General features: G+C 39.7%; 2 long non-coding RNA genes across 2 annotated transcripts; one reads left to right on the plus strand and one right to left on the minus strand.

The window, feature by feature from the left end:
- Positions 1-486: 486 nt before the first annotated feature.
- Positions 487-5,727, minus strand: LOC143060889 (uncharacterized). The gene is made up of 2 exons (XR_012974158.1): positions 5,488-5,727; positions 487-5,276 (listed from the first exon to the last, which is right to left on the minus strand). It is a non-coding gene; the product is annotated as an uncharacterized LOC143060889 (long non-coding RNA).
- A 2,737-nt stretch (positions 5,728-8,464) lies between these two features.
- LOC143060890 (uncharacterized) lies at positions 8,465-13,705 on the plus strand. Its single transcript, XR_012974159.1, has 2 exons — positions 8,465-8,704; positions 8,916-13,705. It is a non-coding gene; the product is annotated as an uncharacterized LOC143060890 (long non-coding RNA).
- The last annotated feature ends 580 nt before the right edge of the window (positions 13,706-14,285 follow it).

Raw genomic sequence — 14,285 nt, forward strand, 5'->3', positions numbered from 1 at the left:
ACCACTAAAAGAAAAACTTGATTTGAATCATATGATTCTATGAGAACAAGAAAGGCGACAGCGTTGTTTCTATTAATTCAAATGGAACAAGAAGAGCAGCTATTACAGGCTCAGGATTTACTTTTACAAGTAAAGTATTATTTTTTGTCAATTTTTCATATCAAGTAACGTTAACATAATGAAAATCATAAACGCGCCTCGTACACCAACACTGCAGGTACACGTATGTATGGAAACCAACTTTTTCTTCATTATTCTGATTTTTTATGTATCGTCTGAGTTGTTGTCACACGAATGTTTACTCCATAACCATTTTGTTTTCTATATGTCATATTTTGCCGCATTTGTTGCTCTCCCCACATCCTTTCTTTTGTCTATACTATTATGATATTATCCTGGAAAGAGTTCTTTTTGAATAAAAGGGATCAACTGTAATGGCCTGACCATTAAGTATAACCGACGATTGGGCTCAAGGAGAAAAGACTATCAGGTGCTGATACTTTAATTATGAACCAATCTGACATATGGTAAAAAGCTGAAAAACAAATAAAATACAATTTTACAATGTGTTCAATTAATGTTATTAAAACGAAATGTCAAAGGTAATAGATAGCACAGTCCGTTGAATCCGAGAAAATGTTGTACTTTCAAGAGCAGTTAAATTTCCAGTGTTTCACGGAGAGAATGTTCAAATATGTATAGAGTAATTTGAAGGCTTCACAAACAATGTTGTAAAGTTAACTCACTCTGTGGTTAGCCACGAATTGTGTCCTAGATGACGTTTGTCCTTTGAAAAGTTCTCCAGAACTGGTATGACCTTGCAATGTTCGGTTTGAGATCCGTGTGAGCAGGGGAAAGGTAGCGATGATACGATGTTTTAATGTTCTTATAAGGTTAAAGATGAATAATCCTCCTAGACTGGAACACATAAATAGATTAAGAATATAATCAAACGAACTATATAAATTACGGAACGGTGTAACAGAATACTCCCCGTCTGATGTCTATCTGATATCACTTTTCCATAAATTTTTCGAATATGTATACAAGATTTACACAAATGAATTAATCCCAATATAAATTGAATATATACAGGTGAAATGTCCACTATTTCGTGTGAGAAATATCAGATCTCAACGATTTTTCACTATAAAGGTTCCTAATAAGTACGTTCCACGTGAAACTGGGTAGGCACAGTTTTTTGTCCTTTAGAAGAAGGGTGTCTCGGACGACATTGTTGTGTTCTGTAGAATGTGCTATTACTGCTGTATCGATAATGGGAACTGTTTTCTCCAACGTAGTTAGACGGCGATGACGATCGAAGATAGATCGAAGTATAACAAGAGTTAGTAGTTGGTTTTCTTCCGATTTGGCGATATGACACATCTTTGTGAGTATCAGACGAAAGTAGGCGTTTCGTCATAACGTCCAATCCTGCAGATCTAGTCGCTCTATCTGTAGAGTGGCGTCCTCTATGTTTGATTTTGTCGTAGTAATGTCCAAGAAAAGGTGTTACTCTGTGACGATGTCCAGATAAGACTACTTGTTCCTTTTCACTTATATTCAAGTCAGATTTGACAATACTGCTTCCTCCTCGTAGTAGACGTTGCTCATGCAATGGCAGATTGAGATTGGCAAGAGGTCCTTCTTTCGGAATAGGTTTGTGAATGCTATTGATTTCCTCTCCATGAACTTTAGGTTCTGTTGATTTCGGATTGAAACTTTCTTTATCTATAGATTTTTCTATAGAAGTCACAGATTTTGCTTTTAGTGACGCGAGTGATGTCCCTTTAGATGAATTTGTGCGTTTACCAGGCTTGGTACTAGGTCCTGTACATTCAAGGGATTGTATTGAATGCGATTTAGCGACCTTGGCATTCGAATGAAGGTTTTTGTCGTTAGACTGAACAACAATTGGATTATTGTCCTTAACGGCTATTTCCGGTCTTGAGGCAAGACGTTGTTTTGATTCCGTGATTGAAACGTAAGTTATCTTTGTGTTGACTTCAATAGGAACAGTTTGTTTGTCAATGTATGTATTTCCAATTATGACCCAACCAAGTCTCAACTTTTGGGCAAATGGAGTTCGTGATGGCCCTAGGCGTTGTTCAAGGACGTGGTGTGCCTCTATAAGGTCCCTCCCAATTAGGAGTAGAATTTGACAACGTTCCTCTAGTGGTGTAATACTTCCTCTGAGTTCTGTCAGATGAGGATGATGCATTGCAACTTCAGGAGTAGGAATTTCGTCTCGATTATTGGGAATATTATTACATTCAATTAATGTAGGCAGATCAAATTGTACGTCACTATGTACAGATTTTATGACGAAATCTTTTCCTCTTTTCCCGGAAGTAGCTACTCTGCCGGAGCATGTCGTAAGAGAGTAGTTTTCAGGTTTCTCCCGAACGTTGAACAGACTGAAGAATTCAGGCGAGGCAAGAGACCGGTTGCTTTGGTCGTCAATAATGGCGTACATCCTGATAATTTTGTCTGTCTTGTCCTTGTGGTACACGTCCACAGGTAATATCTTGGCATAAGATTTCTCGCTCTTATGATCTTTGTAGATCTCTGTGCAGATCGAACTTACAGAGGTTAACTTTGTTTCAGCTGACTCTGTCTGCTCCCCGCCGTAGACTTGTGTTAGCTCCCCGCCGTAGGCTTGTCTGGGTGAGCTAAACTGGAAACTTTCAGATTGTTGTGGTCTAGTGATGTGAAGTGCTGTGGTATGTCGTTCACTTCCACACTCGTTACAACTGATACTTGCGTTGCAGTCCCGACTTCTGTGAGTGGTTGACTCACAACACTTGTAGCACACATTGTTTTGTCTTAACAGTTCCTTGCGTTCCTCGATTGGTTTGGCTCGGAATGCTCGGCATTCATTCAAGGTATGCTTTGTCTTGTGTAGGATACACAGATTTTGTTGTTGACTGCTGTCTTCAGTTTGCTGTTCAACAGCCGTCTTATGGACGTTGACTTTGGAGTACGTCTGAGGTGTGAACCTTGGGGTAGAGTCTTTTGTATTTGGTGTTATTTTTGATCCAAAGATGAACCCAGGATCGTTCTTAATTTTGCTCATTTCCCTGATGAAGGCAGAAAATTCTGTGAATGGCGGAAAGGCAACTTCATATTTGGACTTGTATCTTGAAGCCCTTGTGATCCACTTTTCTTGGAGTCCGTATGGTAGTTTTTCCACAATAGGATTTATCCCGGACGAAGAGTCAAAGTATGCTAGCAAACATCCCAGCTTGGGATTTTCCTTGTGATATTCTATTTCAGATAGAATGTCAGACAGTTCGTAGAGACGTGCGTTGTCCTTATTCGTCAAGGTTGGGAATTTGGCAAGTTTACTCATGAGAGAGGCTTCCAACATTTCTGGAGCACCATACCGCTCGTCAAGCCTCTTCCATAATCTCTGTATACCTATTGTAGGATTATTGGCGTTCGACGCTCTTATGCTAATGGCGTGTGTAGCAGACTCTGGACCGAGCCACTTGATCAGTAAATCGATCTGTTCTGAGTCAGAGACTTGTAACTCATCAGTCACATTCTTGAAGCTTGCTTTCCAAGTATGGAAGGATTCTGCCCGATCGTTAAAGCTTGTTAACCGGGAGAAAAGCAGGTCCTTACGTAAGAGGAATCTAGTTATCTCCGATGTGAAGTTGATTTGTTGCTGGTGTGCAACAGGGATCTCTTCTATTACGCCTTGTTTTTGGTGTGAAAGAGGGATCTCTTCTATAAAGTCTTGTTTTGTGCGTAAGACAGGGATCACTTCTTTAACACCCTGTTTTTGGTGTTCAGTAGGGCTCTCATCTGAAAGACCTAGTTTTTGTAAGTCGGTTACTAATCCCAGATCTGGGATTAAGGTAACTTCCGGTGACTTAGTATCGGAAGGCAAGACAGCAGATGTCTGTGACAGCAAGTTCAATGCCACGGATGGCACGAACGCTGGTGCTTCGTGACTCAACTCGATCTTTTCAGGAATTTGCTTTTTCTTTTGAGGACCTGTTACTTCCTTTACAACAGTTGATACAGGAAGTTTATTGACAATATCTTGCACACGCTGGAGCGGGTCTTCTTTTTCGTTAGGGAGATCGCTAAACGCTTGGCTATCATCGTATTCCAGGATACGAGCCTCGGCTTCTGCGGCTGCAGCTTCTCTCTGTGCTTCAAGAAGGTTAAATTTGGCTTTAAGCTCGACCTTTTCCCGGCTTACTCGTGCGGCTTCTTGTTGCATTTTAGCCTTACGTTGAGCGACTTCTTGTTCCATTTCAATTTGTCTGGACAGGGCTTGTTCCTCTAACAGTGCTTCCTGTTGTAGGATAAGGGCATGTTTTTCTACAAAGGCTATTTTAGACTTGGCAGCCTCTGCCTTGGCACGCTTTCTCCGTGCTAGGCTTGACATGTCTGACACGTTAGAGCTACCACTGCGTGAGGTTTTCTTACCTTTTGACCCTGAGGTCCTTGTTTTAGATGATTTAGCCTTAGTGAGGGCAAGGCGATGCTCGTGTAAAGAGTCCATAGCCAGTTCCACTTTGGACAGACGGAGATCCAATGTAAGGTTACATGCGTCTATGTCTTTTTGACTGTCCAACGTTCTGGTCCTTTTTAGAAAGTCCAGATATTCGTCTGTGAGCCTACGATAATTTGTACAGGCTTTTACAAGATTGTCCTGGGCTGTTAAGACTTGCTGAAGTTCATTGGGAGGTGTGGTGATTTTCGATAACTGGGTCGTTATATCTGACCAAAGGACCTCTAATTCCTCACAGAACTTGTTACGTCTTTCTGTGTAGGCTCCTTTACCTTTTTCGGTGAGATCCCGTACTCGCCTAGTCTCGGAATTTTCATCTAAATGTGTGGTATTAGACGGATTTTGTAATAGTTCTAGATCTGGGACATTTCCCTCTGGGGGCTGTATCTCTTCTTGTTGTTCCACATGACTGGGATCCATGTTGACTCAACGTTGTTGGGTTGCTGCCTAGTACACACAAGATATGTACGTATGTACGTTGCTACGTTGTCGTTCCTTGTCTGGATATGTAAAGACAGGTTGTCGTCAATTAACTGTACGTCAAGGGATGACGCGTACATGCAGGGCTCAACAGGTAGGTTGCTGTGTAGCTGTGGAGTGGCGTTATCTGTGAGACACAACAGGCAAGTTGTAGACTTTTTACTGTAATGGCCTGACCATTAAGTATAACCGACGATTGGGCTCAAGGAGAAAAGACTATCAGGTGCTGATACTTTAATTATGAACCAATCTGACATATGGTAAAAAGCTGAAAAACAAATAAAATACAATTTTACAATGTGTTCAATTAATGTTATTAAAACGAAATGTCAAAGGTAATAGATAGCACAGTCCGTTGAATCCGAGAAAATGTTGTACTTTCAAGAGCAGTTAAATTTCCAGTGTTTCACGGAGAGAATGTTCAAATATGTATAGAGTAATTTGAAGGCTTCACAAACAATGTTGTAAAGTTAACTCACTCTGTGGTTAGCCACGAATTGTGTCCTAGATGACGTTTGTCCTTTGAAAAGTTCTCCAGAACTGGTATGACCTTGCAATGTTCGGTTTGAGATCCGTGTGAGCAGGGGAAAGGTAGCGATGATACGATGTTTTAATGTTCTTATAAGGTTAAAGATGAATAATCCTCCTAGACTGGAACACATAAATAGATTAAGAATATAATCAAACGAACTATATAAATTACGGAACGGTGTAACAGAATATCAACGAACCCATTACCTTACCTTTAAGATAGATCAGTAAACATGGGCATAATTATGGGTAATTATTCAGACTAGTGCACACGTTTTACAGTTCAAACAAGACAATGCCGGGCGTGGCATCCCCTCGTATGTAACCTTCGACATATAATTTAAATGCATCGTAAGCTGTACATGACGTCTTTTAGACATCGTATGGCCATCGCGCCATCATCGTAATCCATCGTGTAGCCTTCATAATCCATCGTGTAGCCTTCGTGATCCATCGTGTAGGCTTCGGCTGAGATATGAAGCTTAAATACCCGTCTTCGGTTAACCTTCGCATGTCCATCTTTTGCTATCGTATATAATTTTGGCACCATCGTATAGACTTCGTTATTCATCGTACTTGCTTTGGTCACTTTTAAGTATTTTAACGAGATCAGGACCAACTTCGTACGAACTTACAATTTTCGCATTCGGGTGTCCATCGTATATGAAAATCGGGACAGTGTGACGCGGGCATAATCGAAGATAATGCCGACGGATGCAAATGTCTTAAACAATCTGAACAATATGGGTGGTTGAATTTTACTTTTAAATTTAGAAAGGTTGATACAAGATTATTAGAATGTATGACCATGGTCCATCTGGCAGTATTTTACGAACATCGAGGACGATAATGTATTTTGCTTGATCAATTGATTAAAAAACAAATTTCTGCAATTTCACAAGACACTATTCAATGAATTTTAATATTTCATTTCTGGTTCATTAGACATATAAAGGCAAAATCAATCGCTTTCGATATATTACACAGCGTTCTGCCCGCTTTACATTTTAAATAGTCAACACTTTTGAGTGTTTATAGAATCGTAAATAATTATATATTTTTTTAAATGATGGCAAAATTGCACTATTGTGTGAAATAGCTTTCCTTACTATCGGCATCCTGTCAAATAGTTCATGAAAAGTAATAATTATTCTGCGTTAAAAGAAACTTTTAACTTTTTTTTTGCCACACAAAACTGTTGTTATAAAACATTCTACCTCTGAACTAGTGGATTTCGCTTAAATATGATTGGACAACAGGTTTATTTTTTGTATTCAAAGTATGGTGGTCAAGAAAATTATTTATTAGCTTAAAAAAGATTAATCCGTGCTATAAATTAACTTGTAATTTTGATCAAGTAGGCCCTAGGTCTCTAGCTTATGTTCTCACCTAGTGCAATTAAAAGTATTGCCGCAGATTGTATTTTAATAACTGTCCGGTAATAAGGGTTGGGTAAGGTATCTGACCTCAACTTTAGACCTTCTTTAGAAAGAAAAAAACTAAGCAGAACAACACCCTGGATTTTTCTTGTAGACCTCAGCTAACCAGCTTCCCTTTGCACCTAGAGGGGACAATATTTATTACATTTTCGGTAAGGGTGGGGTTGGGTGTTCGACCCCAACTTTGGACCTATCTTTAAAAAAAATAAGCCAAACAGCAACCTTGATTTGTTTTCTCCAGCAGACATCAGCTACCCAGCTCCCCTTTACACATTGTGCGAACAAAGTATTGCCGTAGAAATTTGTTTATCATCTTTTCTGTAATGATGGGGTAGGGTGGGTAGCTGAGGTCCACTTGAAAAAAAATACAGGGCCTCCAATGTGGTTTTATGCAGAACAATTACCGGAAATCTATGATATATATAGTTTGCAAAATAAGTAATATAAGTAATATATTTTGGCAAATAATGAAAGCACGTTTCTTAATTAATAGACATAAAAATAAAGAGAAACCGTATGATAACCAATAACAATCTCCTATAGACAAACTACATTACATTTTAACACCATTTTTCTAGCTATTTTATTTATTTCTTGGTCCATTGTCTCTATTATTTATATTTTTGTCCACTATTCTCAATTCCATAATCCCCCATCAACGGCCTCTAGTTAATGTCCAATATGCACCTTAAAGTCTTCACAAATAAGCAAAACTAATACCGAACAGGCTCCGAATGGCAAAATAATTAGATGCTTTAATATCCCGGTTTGAATTGTGAAATTGCAGAAATTTGTTTTTTAATCAATTGATCAAGCAAAATACATTATCGTCCTCGATGTTCGTAAAATACTGCCAGATGGACCATGGTCATACATTCTAATAATCTTGTATCAACCTTTCTAAATTTAAAAGTAAAATTCAACCACCCATATTGTTCAGATTGTTTAAGACATTTGCATCCGTCGGCATTATCTTCGATTATGCCCGCGTCACACTGTCCCGATTTTCATATACGATGGACACCCGAATGCGAAAATTGTAAGTTCGTACGAAGTTGGTCCTGATCTCGTTAAAATACTTAAAAGTGACCAAAGCAAGTACGATGAATAACGAAGTCTATACGATGGTGCCAAAATTATATACGATAGCAAAAGATGGACATGCGAAGGTTAACCGAAGACGGGTATTTAAGCTTCATATCTCAGCCGAAGCCTACACGATGGATCACGAAGGCTACACGATGGATTATGAAGGCTACACGATGGATTACGATGATGGCGCGATGGCCATACGATGTCTAAAAGACGTCATGTACAGCTTACGATGCATTTAAATTATATGTCGAAGGTTACATACGAGGGGATGCCACGCCCGGCATTGTCTTGTTTGAACTGTAAAACGTGTGCACTAGTCTGAATAATTACCCATAATTATGCCCATGTTTACTGATCTATCTTAAAGGTAAGGTAATGGGTTCGTTGATATTCTGTTACACCGTTCCGTAATTTATATAGTTCGTTTGATTATATTCTTAATCTATTTATGTGTTCCAGTCTAGGAGGATTATTCATCTTTAACCTTATAAGAACATTAAAACATCGTATCATCGCTACCTTTCCCCTGCTCACACGGATCTCAAACCGAACATTGCAAGGTCATACCAGTTCTGGAGAACTTTTCAAAGGACAAACGTCATCTAGGACACAATTCGTGGCTAACCACAGAGTGAGTTAACTTTACAACATTGTTTGTGAAGCCTTCAAATTACTCTATACATATTTGAACATTCTCTCCGTGAAACACTGGAAATTTAACTGCTCTTGAAAGTACAACATTTTCTCGGATTCAACGGACTGTGCTATCTATTACCTTTGACATTTCGTTTTAATAACATTAATTGAACACATTGTAAAATTGTATTTTATTTGTTTTTCAGCTTTTTACCATATGTCAGATTGGTTCATAATTAAAGTATCAGCACCTGATAGTCTTTTCTCCTTGAGCCCAATCGTCGGTTATACTTAATGGTCAGGCCATTACAGTAAAAAGTCTACAACTTGCCTGTTGTGTCTCACAGATAACGCCACTCCACAGCTACACAGCAACCTACCTGTTGAGCCCTGCATGTACGCGTCATCCCTTGACGTACAGTTAATTGACGACAACCTGTCTTTACATATCCAGACAAGGAACGACAACGTAGCAACGTACATACGTACATATCTTGTGTGTACTAGGCAGCAACCCAACAACGTTGAGTCAACATGGATCCCAGTCATGTGGAACAACAAGAAGAGATACAGCCCCCAGAGGGAAATGTCCCAGATCTAGAACTATTACAAAATCCGTCTAATACCACACATTTAGATGAAAATTCCGAGACTAGGCGAGTACGGGATCTCACCGAAAAAGGTAAAGGAGCCTACACAGAAAGACGTAACAAGTTCTGTGAGGAATTAGAGGTCCTTTGGTCAGATATAACGACCCAGTTATCGAAAATCACCACACCTCCCAATGAACTTCAGCAAGTCTTAACAGCCCAGGACAATCTTGTAAAAGCCTGTACAAATTATCGTAGGCTCACAGACGAATATCTGGACTTTCTAAAAAGGACCAGAACGTTGGACAGTCAAAAAGACATAGACGCATGTAACCTTACATTGGATCTCCGTCTGTCCAAAGTGGAACTGGCTATGGACTCTTTACACGAGCATCGCCTTGCCCTCACTAAGGCTAAATCATCTAAAACAAGGACCTCAGGGTCAAAAGGTAAGAAAACCTCACGCAGTGGTAGCTCTAACGTGTCAGACATGTCAAGCCTAGCACGGAGAAAGCGTGCCAAGGCAGAGGCTGCCAAGTCTAAAATAGCCTTTGTAGAAAAACATGCCCTTATCCTACAACAGGAAGCACTGTTAGAGGAACAAGCCCTGTCCAGACAAATTGAAATGGAACAAGAAGTCGCTCAACGTAAGGCTAAAATGCAACAAGAAGCCGCACGAGTAAGCCGGGAAAAGGTCGAGCTTAAAGCCAAATTTAACCTTCTTGAAGCACAGAGAGAAGCTGCAGCCGCAGAAGCCGAGGCTCGTATCCTGGAATACGATGATAGCCAAGCGTTTAGCGATCTCCCTAACGAAAAAGAAGACCCGCTCCAGCGTGTGCAAGATATTGTCAATAAACTTCCTGTATCAACTGTTGTAAAGGAAGTAACAGGTCCTCAAAAGAAAAAGCAAATTCCTGAAAAGATCGAGTTGAGTCACGAAGCACCAGCGTTCGTGCCATCCGTGGCATTGAACTTGCTGTCACAGACATCTGCTGTCTTGCCTTCCGATACTAAGTCACCGGAAGTTACCTTAATCCCAGATCTGGGATTAGTAACCGACTTACAAAAACTAGGTCTTTCAGATGAGAGCCCTACTGAACACCAAAAACAGGGTGTTAAAGAAGTGATCCCTGTCTTACGCACAAAACAAGACTTTATAGAAGAGATCCCTCTTTCACACCAAAAACAAGGCGTAATAGAAGAGATCCCTGTTGCACACCAGCAACAAATCAACTTCACATCGGAGATAACTAGATTCCTCTTACGTAAGGACCTGCTTTTCTCCCGGTTAACAAGCTTTAACGATCGGGCAGAATCCTTCCATACTTGGAAAGCAAGCTTCAAGAATGTGACTGATGAGTTACAAGTCTCTGACTCAGAACAGATCGATTTACTGATCAAGTGGCTCGGTCCAGAGTCTGCTACACACGCCATTAGCATAAGAGCGTCGAACGCCAATAATCCTACAATAGGTATACAGAGATTATGGAAGAGGCTTGACGAGCGGTATGGTGCTCCAGAAATGTTGGAAGCCTCTCTCATGAGTAAACTTGCCAAATTCCCAACCTTGACGAATAAGGACAACGCACGTCTCTACGAACTGTCTGACATTCTATCTGAAATAGAATATCACAAGGAAAATCCCAAGCTGGGATGTTTGCTAGCATACTTTGACTCTTCGTCCGGGATAAATCCTATTGTGGAAAAACTACCATACGGACTCCAAGAAAAGTGGATCACAAGGGCTTCAAGATACAAGTCCAAATATGAAGTTGCCTTTCCGCCATTCACAGAATTTTCTGCCTTCATCAGGGAAATGAGCAAAATTAAGAACGATCCTGGGTTCATCTTTGGATCAAAAATAACACCAAATACAAAAGACTCTACCCCAAGGTTCACACCTCAGACGTACTCCAAAGTCAACGTCCATAAGACGGCTGTTGAACAGCAAACTGAAGACAGCAGTCAACAACAAAATCTGTGTATCCTACACAAGACAAAGCATACCTTGAATGAATGCCGAGCATTCCGAGCCAAACCAATCGAGGAACGCAAGGAACTGTTAAGACAAAACAATGTGTGCTACAAGTGTTGTGAGTCAACCACTCACAGAAGTCGGGACTGCAACGCAAGTATCAGTTGTAACGAGTGTGGAAGTGAACGACATACCACAGCACTTCACATCACTAGACCACAACAATCTGAAAGTTTCCAGTTTAGCTCACCCAGACAAGCCTACGGCGGGGAGCTAACACAAGTCTACGGCGGGGAGCAGACAGAGTCAGCTGAAACAAAGTTAACCTCTGTAAGTTCGATCTGCACAGAGATCTACAAAGATCATAAGAGCGAGAAATCTTATGCCAAGATATTACCTGTGGACGTGTACCACAAGGACAAGACAGACAAAATTATCAGGATGTACGCCATTATTGACGACCAAAGCAACCGGTCTCTTGCCTCGCCTGAATTCTTCAGTCTGTTCAACGTTCGGGAGAAACCTGAAAACTACTCTCTTACGACATGCTCCGGCAGAGTAGCTACTTCCGGGAAAAGAGGAAAAGATTTCGTCATAAAATCTGTACATAGTGACGTACAATTTGATCTGCCTACATTAATTGAATGTAATAATATTCCCAATAATCGAGACGAAATTCCTACTCCTGAAGTTGCAATGCATCATCCTCATCTGACAGAACTCAGAGGAAGTATTACACCACTAGAGGAACGTTGTCAAATTCTACTCCTAATTGGGAGGGACCTTATAGAGGCACACCACGTCCTTGAACAACGCCTAGGGCCATCACGAACTCCATTTGCCCAAAAGTTGAGACTTGGTTGGGTCATAATTGGAAATACATACATTGACAAACAAACTGTTCCTATTGAAGTCAACACAAAGATAACTTACGTTTCAATCACGGAATCAAAACAACGTCTTGCCTCAAGACCGGAAATAGCCGTTAAGGACAATAATCCAATTGTTGTTCAGTCTAACGACAAAAACCTTCATTCGAATGCCAAGGTCGCTAAATCGCATTCAATACAATCCCTTGAATGTACAGGACCTAGTACCAAGCCTGGTAAACGCACAAATTCATCTAAAGGGACATCACTCGCGTCACTAAAAGCAAAATCTGTGACTTCTATAGAAAAATCTATAGATAAAGAAAGTTTCAATCCGAAATCAACAGAACCTAAAGTTCATGGAGAGGAAATCAATAGCATTCACAAACCTATTCCGAAAGAAGGACCTCTTGCCAATCTCAATCTGCCATTGCATGAGCAACGTCTACTACGAGGAGGAAGCAGTATTGTCAAATCTGACTTGAATATAAGTGAAAAGGAACAAGTAGTCTTATCTGGACATCGTCACAGAGTAACACCTTTTCTTGGACATTACTACGACAAAATCAAACATAGAGGACGCCACTCTACAGATAGAGCGACTAGATCTGCAGGATTGGACGTTATGACGAAACGCCTACTTTCGTCTGATACTCACAAAGATGTGTCATATCGCCAAATCGGAAGAAAACCAACTACTAACTCTTGTTATACTTCGATCTATCTTCGATCGTCATCGCCGTCTAACTACGTTGGAGAAAACAGTTCCCATTATCGATACAGCAGTAATAGCACATTCTACAGAACACAACAATGTCGTCCGAGACACCCTTCTTCTAAAGGACAAAAAACTGTGCCTACCCAGTTTCACGTGGAACGTACTTATTAGGAACCTTTATAGTGAAAAATCGTTGAGATCTGATATTTCTCACACGAAATAGTGGACATTTCACCTGTATATATTCAATTTATATTGGGATTAATTCATTTGTGTAAATCTTGTATACATATTCGAAAAATTTATGGAAAAGTGATATCAGATAGACATCAGACGGGGAGTATTCTGTTACACCGTTCCGTAATTTATATAGTTCGTTTGATTATATTCTTAATCTATTTATGTGTTCCAGTCTAGGAGGATTATTCATCTTTAACCTTATAAGAACATTAAAACATCGTATCATCGCTACCTTTCCCCTGCTCACACGGATCTCAAACCGAACATTGCAAGGTCATACCAGTTCTGGAGAACTTTTCAAAGGACAAACGTCATCTAGGACACAATTCGTGGCTAACCACAGAGTGAGTTAACTTTACAACATTGTTTGTGAAGCCTTCAAATTACTCTATACATATTTGAACATTCTCTCCGTGAAACACTGGAAATTTAACTGCTCTTGAAAGTACAACATTTTCTCGGATTCAACGGACTGTGCTATCTATTACCTTTGACATTTCGTTTTAATAACATTAATTGAACACATTGTAAAATTGTATTTTATTTGTTTTTCAGCTTTTTACCATATGTCAGATTGGTTCATAATTAAAGTATCAGCACCTGATAGTCTTTTCTCCTTGAGCCCAATCGTCGGTTATACTTAATGGTCAGGCCATTACAGTTGATCCCTTTTATTCAAAAAGAACTCTTTCCAGGATAATATCATAATAGTATAGACAAAAGAAAGGATGTGGGGAGAGCAACAAATGCGGCAAAATATGACATATAGAAAACAAAATGGTTATGGAGTAAACATTCGTGTGACAACAACTCAGACGATACATAAAAAATCAGAATAATGAAGAAAAAGTTGGTTTCCATACATACGTGTACCTGCAGTGTTGGTGTACGAGGCGCGTTTATGATTTTCATTATGTTAACGTTACTTGATATGAAAAATTGACAAAAAATAATACTTTACTTGTAAAAGTAAATCCTGAGCCTGTAATAGCTGCTCTTCTTGTTCCATTTGAATTAATAGAAACAACGCTGTCGCCTTTCTTGTTCTCATAGAATCATATGATTCAAATCAAGTTTTTCTTTTAGTGGTCCAAAAGTGTGGAATTCATTGTCCAGTGAAATTAAAAAATCAAAAAGTATATCTGCATTCAAAAACTCTTACAAGTCATTTTATTTTTAAAAGT

The sequence above is a fragment of the Mytilus galloprovincialis genome, unplaced genomic scaffold (genome assembly GCF_965363235.1).
Source record: "Mytilus galloprovincialis unplaced genomic scaffold, xbMytGall1.hap1.1 HAP1_SCAFFOLD_178, whole genome shotgun sequence".
NCBI lineage: Eukaryota > Metazoa > Mollusca > Bivalvia > Mytilida > Mytilidae > Mytilus > Mytilus galloprovincialis.